We start from the raw sequence: 7,449 nt of genomic DNA, 5'->3' as shown, positions 1-7,449 counted from the left end.
CATGTTCGTAAATATCTAGTATAAAAATATAGTAAATTTTGGTCTAATAATTTTCTTTAATTGATAGTTAATTAAGGTACAAGTGTAATGATCCTAAAGTCAGTGGTATTGGAAAATTCAGTTTTAGGATCTCGTTTCTGTAAACCGAACCCGTAAATATTTTTTACATATGTACGGAGTTATTGAGTAGGTGAATTGAATTTTGGATAGTTAATTTTGTCAAAATGGTTACTAATTAAGGTATAAGGATTAAATTGTAAAAGTGGGAAAAGTGGTAAAAGTTCATTTACTATAGAATTTCTTAATTAGAAAATGATTTAAGGCCTAAAGTAACAATTTTACCACTTTAGGCATGATGTTTGGATGGTGGCTTAGTGATGTATAGGAATTATGTTATAAAACTTAATTAATTTATATTATATATAATTAAAAATAAAATAAATTGTATGTTAAGTTTAATGGGAGGAAAGAGAAAACAATTCTCTCATCTTCTCCATGCAACCAAACAACCATAAGAGAACTTGAAGCATTCGACTTTCAAGGGTTTCAAATTTTGAAGCCTAATTTGCTAACATAAATCTAGATTCCTCAAAAAGTAAGGGAAAAAATAAAGTCATATAGCTCGAAGTTTACGATTTGTATTTCTATAACCCGAACCTTTTCAATTATTGCATTTATGAACTATGTTGCGTGATAAGATCATAAGGTAATTTGAAAATGATAAAACAAGTTGATTTGAATTGATTCAGATTTATTGTTAGCGATAAGGACTAAATTGAATAGTTTTAAAAATATTATATATTGTTGTAAATGTACAATTGAATCTATTTTGTGCTGAAATAAGTTGTTACATATGTGAAATTGAAAATTTTATTATAAATGAAATTGAAATAAGGGTGAATAGTAGATATCGGATTATAAGTCTAGAAATGTGAATTTGATATTGCACGATTTAATCAATTTGATTGATATATGGAAAAATGTATATTCTGCGACTATGATAGCTCGATTAAGATAAGCAAAATAAATTATATAATCAAGTGATGTATTAGGACTTGTAGATTGACATTTTAACTTACATTTTAATTTTTGGTTTATTGGTTCATTGTATTATATGATTTATATTATGTTATAATTTTCAAATATAGAAATACCATTAAGTTATACTCAACATACGATTTTGTTTTTCGTGCGCAGGTTAGGTTTTTGATAATGTACGCCTATCGATATCAACATTCAATCGTAATCCCAGACTCAGCAACTTAGTGATGTTTCTTGTAGTTTAATGACATGTACCTAATAGAGTCATTTGTTTATCTCCTACTAAGCTTGGAGGATGAATTGGTGTTTGATGCATTTTGTATACGTTTAGAGTAATCTTGATAGTGGTATAAATCATATGTATGCATAATGAAGTTTTTAAAGTGTGAATTAGGTAAGTATTCATAATGGCTTGAATGGTTGATGGTTGGAAAGTTAATGGTATCATGTGTAAATTTGGATATATGTGAATTGTTAGATGGTATGCTATGAATAGGTAAGTCAGTATGAATATATGTGATAATAGTTATTACCTTGATAATGTAAGTATTATTTGAATAATGGTTGGAAAGTTCATTAAGTGTATGCAAGCTAGCATTGAAGAATGTATGTATTGTTGATGTTTTTATTAAAATGGTATGGTTGAATATGTTGTGTCATGCCATAGAAGGTTTGAATATTATTTGAATTGGTAAATGCTAAAGAATGAATGTGAATCATCTATGCATGTTTGAATAGTATTTTGAAGTGTTTTCTACAAGTAACTCATGTTTAACTTAAGCATGAAATAAGAAATTGAATGTTGGGATAACATTGAGTGCATTTTAGTACATTTTTGGACAAATAAATAGACAACGTCGTGACGTAGTTCGAATGTCGTCAAAACAAGGCAACCACATTACGACGCCATCTTGGGTCATCGAGATGAAACTGGACAGTGAGTCACGTCGTGACAAGGAACTCCCTCATGTCATGATGTCAGCCTTGCATTTTGAATCCTTTCATTTTAGTCTTTTTTCAAATGTGAATTAGCTTTAAAGCTTCTATAAGCTCGTACTAAGCCCGAAAATGATTGTATTTCATGTTGATTATATAATTACTTAATTTATTATTAATAAATTGCATATTTTAAACATGATTTGTGTAACGCCCTGCTAAATTTATTATTGTTTTTGTAAAATCTAACATAGGTGTGTATCTGCTTCAGAGGTTAAATGTTTTGGGTGTGTGTGTGAGGTCTTGGATTCAAGTTTCATCTTTTCCAATTTTGTTATTTTCTAATCCTAGCCTTGCTCTTGTTGAATGGGCTTTTATAAAATTGTTTGTTCATCCATTTCAGAATGAGCCTGCTAGTTCGAGTGGTAAGGGAGTGTGTTGTGTTGGAGGTCTTATGTTCGAATCCCTATGTGAGCGTAGGCATTAATTTTTGCTCGGATGTTGGTTAGAGTTTCTGTTTAGTAGAAATTATGAGTGGTTAATGGGCTTGTGGGAGAGTGAATTTAGAGATATGTGGGAATTTTCTTGATTTTATTTTATTTTGTTGTTATCTAATTTTTCTCTCACCTTTAAGAAATTCCCAACCAAGAAAATTTGATGTTTCTTTCCTGTCAACTAGAAAAGTCCCATTTTTCCCTTACTTTCTGTTTTCTATCACGATTTTTGTCACTCCTAATAGTTTTGGTGCTTTGGTTTTAGTTTTGGTGTTTTGGTTTTCTTTCGATGTTGCGAGATAGCTTGGTAAGTGTAAGGTGTAGTTTTTTGTTCGTAAAGGTTAAGGAGTTGTTTCTCCTCTTTTTAATTGTTCTAATTCACTTCAACTCTTTTCTATTGGTGATGTGTTTTGGGCTGTTGGTAGCGAATCGTGAGGAACAGATTTATTCACTTGCAGAATCGTAGTTGGCTTAGATCGACAAGTTGGGTAAGTATCGGTCATTTGACTTCTTTGAGATTGCTTGTCATTAGGTCAGTTTAATTAAGGATTAATACTATTTTGGGGGAATGATTATGTTGATTCTAGGTTCTAGTGGTCTCGAGAGAGTTTGTGCATCAAAACGATACCAGGTGTGTACTCGAAAAGCAAAAAAATGAGTTTTGACAAAAGCCGAAAACCTGTTCTATCGACATCACACGAGCGTGTGGCCACCTATATAGTTGGTCGTGTGGTCGATGAAGGTATGGCCGTGCGCAAGACATGACCATGTGGTGGTTAGAGTTTAGCCATGTGGGCCATATTGGCTAGGCCAAGTTGGGCATGTGGATTCTAGGCCAAGCCATGTGGGCCACACGAGCAAGACCAATATGGGCGTGTGTGTAACGCCCCAATTTTCGGGAATCCTGTGAATGTTGGCATAGGTTTAATTATGTTAGTGGGCCTCTAGAAAGCCCAAACTTAAGATAGAACCCGACAATTTTAGTTAATTTTTGTTCCATAAGAAAAAGGGGGTGAAATTATGAAATAGGACCTATGTGAAAATGTTTGAAAATGCTATAAGCTAAATTGAAGTGGCCAAATAAATAAGAGTGCAAAATAGGAGGATTTGCATGACAAACCTCCCATTTTACATGAAGTGGCCAGCCATCATGTTGTTGTAGACAAAATGTACATTTGATATCCATAATTTATGGTACAAATTGATACAATTTGATAAAAGGTTAGGTAAATGTTCCATGATAATAGGTTAGGTAAATGTTCCATGATAATAGGTTAGGTAAATGTTCCATGATAATGGGTTAGGTAAATGTTTCATGATAATGGGTTAGGTAAATGTTTCAGGATAAGAATTTCACGTCTTTTGTATTAAAGAATTAAATGGATGAAATATGAAGTTTTATTAAAAGAAAAAGGGGTGAAAAGAACAAAGTTTTGTCCATCTTTGTTCATCATAGCTGAAAGTTAAAGAAGAGAAAGGAGAGGAACAAGCTCTTGAGTATTCGGTCATTAGGAGGAGGAAAATTGAAGGTAAGTTCTTGGTACCTTGCTTCTATTTTGAGGTTTATGAGTTCTTCTTGATTCTACCTTAACTCTTGAAGTATATTTTGATTTTTAGTTGTGTTGTGAGCATTTAGTCATGAATTAAAATGAAGGAAATGGTTGTTGTTTCATGTTCTTTTGATGAAAAATGGAAGATAGGTGAAGTTGAGCCAAACAAATGAGCATGCATGTGCCTTAGATGTTAAAGGGAAAAATCAGCTAACATGTTGTGCTTTAAAATGATGAAATGGAGATTATACTTAAGTAAAATCATAGATATGTGATGATTGATTGGTGATATACATGTTTAAATAACAAGCATGCAAGTTAGGTGTGAAAGAGTGATTTGGTAATAAATCTGCTTAGGACAGCAGCAGTAACGTGACTTTGGAAAATCACCATAAATTGTGGGAGATGAGTTAGAAGCTACATAAATTATGTAATTAAAGCTTAATGAGTCTAGTTTCAAATGGAATAAACTAGAACATATTTTGAATTCTGTACAATGAGAAATTTGATTCGTAATGAAGAGTGGTCAGATTAGTCAAACAGTGAAACATGGGAAACTTTAAGAAAAATCTGGTATTGATTGGCCATACCAAAAATTCTGAAAAGTTTATGGATAGAAGATATATGAGTCTATTTTCAGGGAAAATTAATGGCACTTGATTTGGAGTTTCGTAGCTCCAGTTATAAATGATTTAGTGACTGTTGTTCAGGAAGACAGCTTGCAGTGAAATTATGATTATGTGGTAAACATTGACAAAAATTTGTTAATGAGTTGCTTATTGATTTCTTATAAGCTTACTATGATCTGTAGGTGTGGTTGGCCGAATATTGTAAGGGGTTAATACATAGTTTGTATTTGAATAGTTAGATTAACGTGTTAGTAATCCAATTGTAGGCGGTTCGTGTGTGGATCTCGTCAGCATATCGTCGCAAACAGGTGTGTAACTAACACCCTCTTTCTTAGTCTAGATCGGCAAAAGTCGAAATGCCGAAATGCCGAAAACCGGTATTTTGTAGATTTGCGAGTGTGCGAATGCTCGTGAGGTAAATCGATTAATGTTTTGGTAAGTTACAATGTTTGGACTGCAAAGTACATGATTTCTGTGCCCTCGATATTTTTGGGCCTAATGGGCCAAAATTGGAATGATGGGCCAACGGGCCCAATTCGGTAAGAACCCTCGGTACGTGATTCTGTAGTACGTGAAAGGTAGGAATATGCATGAAAAACCCTAAAATAGATAAATTACTAAAATATCTTTAAAAGTGAAAAATTTACAGTTTTACCCCTAGGAGATAAATTATCGAAATACCCCTATGGTTAAATTGACTTAAATGCATGTTTGACTGTTGTTATTTACTGCATGCCATATTGTTATTATCTGATGCATGGACCGGGATATTGACGGAGGAAGTACTGAAAGTGGCTTGTCCACGTCTTGGAGCTTTGCCTCAATTCTATTGATAACTGAGCAAAGAATGCTGCAGAATGTGGAGTGTTAAATTTGGGTGGGTTGAGCTATCCCACATGGAGTGTATGGCTGGTACGGGTGGAGTCTAGTGGTTGGTGGGTTGAGTAGTCTCTCCAAATGGGCTTGCATATGTTATTGATGTTGCATGTATTTTGAAATGGGCCTATGGGCCATACTGTTATCTGAATAAGGGGCTAAGGCCCAGTTTATTGTAATCTGAAAAGGGCTCTAGCCCAATACCACTGTTACCTGAATGGGCTTAGGCCCAATAGGCTTGAGCTGACTTGGGCTTTGAATGGGTTTTCCTTACACACTGAGTTTCCCCAAACTCACCCTTTTTACTTTCATCCACGCAGGAAATCCCCAACCATAGTGGGCTTGGAGCTATAAGGGAATTCGGAGTGGCCACCAGTTCTGAAAGTTTGATTTTCTTCTGGTGAACTGGACATCCTTTTATTTACGTTTGAAGTTTTGGGTTTTTAAATGTAATAAGGCCGCTTAATTATTTTTGATGGTTTTAATATGTATTACTAAGATAGGTATTACTTATTTTAACTGTTGAAATTGGATAGCTTTAGGGCGCGTTTTCAAAAACAACAATTGATTTCAAAATAACTCGACAACAAGCAAAGCTTCCGCAATGAAAGTATTTTCCAAAATTAATCACTTTTCCTAAAAATGACTTAATCAAATCGGTTTCCTAGAAATATCTATGACGTTAAGGTGTGGCAATGGCGGTATGCATGTCTAGGATTGGATCCGAAGGGAGCTTGGTACTTAAACAGTCCGATGGACTCACCACCTCTTTTCCGCTTCCTACCGGTGCATGACTTCCATTCACTTTAATCCTTAATGAATTAATCTTTTGAACATCAAGTACGATTTTACGGACTTAGAATGGAAAATTTTTTAACGTTTTGATGTGGCATGCGAATCCTACCATAACTTCGGGCCGGGTTTGGGGTGCTACATTTAGTGGTATCGAGCCTAGGTTGCAACAACTCGGTACGTGGAATGGGTTTACAAAAACAAAGATTTTCAAAAGCGAAAATTTTATAAAGAATGCAAAAAAACTCAATTTTCAAAATTTAGATCTTTAGAAGGTGGCATTCAATCTCCTACCAAGTCTGTAAGTATTACTCGAACTCTTCGAATATTTTTCTCAATTATCTGTTTGTCTTTGAAACCCTACTAGGATACTCTAGATAGGATTATTTTGAAACCATAGGAAAATCGATAAGAGATCAAACGTAGCTAGACTTCGATTCGCAAAAACAAACTTTGAATTATCGTCGATTCATAAAACATCGTAATAAACACTAGAATATTGAATTGATACATAAAAATTCGTAATCAAGATAAATCGATATGAGTACGAGAGCTACTCGGGGAAGAGGCCGTGGTCGAGGCCGAGGTAGTACTTAAGCTGGATCTTCGTCTTCTGAACACATACCCACTGGAGTAGCATGACCACCACCGACGGATGAGAATGGGCCGTATGATAGGGCCACCGACGATGATGCCTTGTCACAGGCAATGCTTCATGTTCTGGAAAGGGTTGCCGGAGCAAGTTCGGGCAACGAAATTCAGGGATCAATTTTTGAATGACTTCGGGACTAACGGAACGAAGATCTTTAAGGGCGTGTCTGGTATAGCCCCGAATGTGGCGAAATATTGGTTGGAGGCCACAGAACGGATTATGGACAACTTGGACTGCTCTGAGGAGATTGTGAGTGGGGTATCTGTACTAAATCCTTTGGGTCACTCGGTTAGAGTAGACAAACTGTATAGGAATGTGCCCTTAGAAACTCAAGGTAAGATTTTCCCTGGAGATCTGATGGAGTTACCATTCGGAGAGTTTGATCTCATTTTTGGAATGGACTGGCTTGTTAAGCATAAAGCGACTCTGAATTGTGCTGCTAAACGAATGGTGTTAAGGACCACAAAGGATGAGGAGGT

General features: G+C 35.1%; 1 long non-coding RNA gene across 1 annotated transcript; it reads left to right on the top strand.

Moving 5' to 3' along the window:
• Positions 1–3,845: 3,845 nt before the first annotated feature.
• LOC128291851 (uncharacterized) lies at positions 3,846–6,039 on the top strand. The gene is made up of 3 exons (XR_008281788.1): positions 3,846–4,000; positions 4,917–5,189; positions 5,847–6,039. It is a non-coding gene; the product is annotated as an uncharacterized LOC128291851 (long non-coding RNA).
• The last annotated feature ends 1,410 nt before the right edge of the window (positions 6,040–7,449 follow it).

Source organism: Gossypium arboreum, chromosome 4, assembly GCF_025698485.1.
Source record: "Gossypium arboreum isolate Shixiya-1 chromosome 4, ASM2569848v2, whole genome shotgun sequence".
Lineage (NCBI taxonomy): Eukaryota > Viridiplantae > Streptophyta > Magnoliopsida > Malvales > Malvaceae > Gossypium > Gossypium arboreum.
The sequence above is the reverse complement of the archived record's forward strand: the minus strand, read 5'-3'. Positions and strand labels throughout refer to the sequence as shown.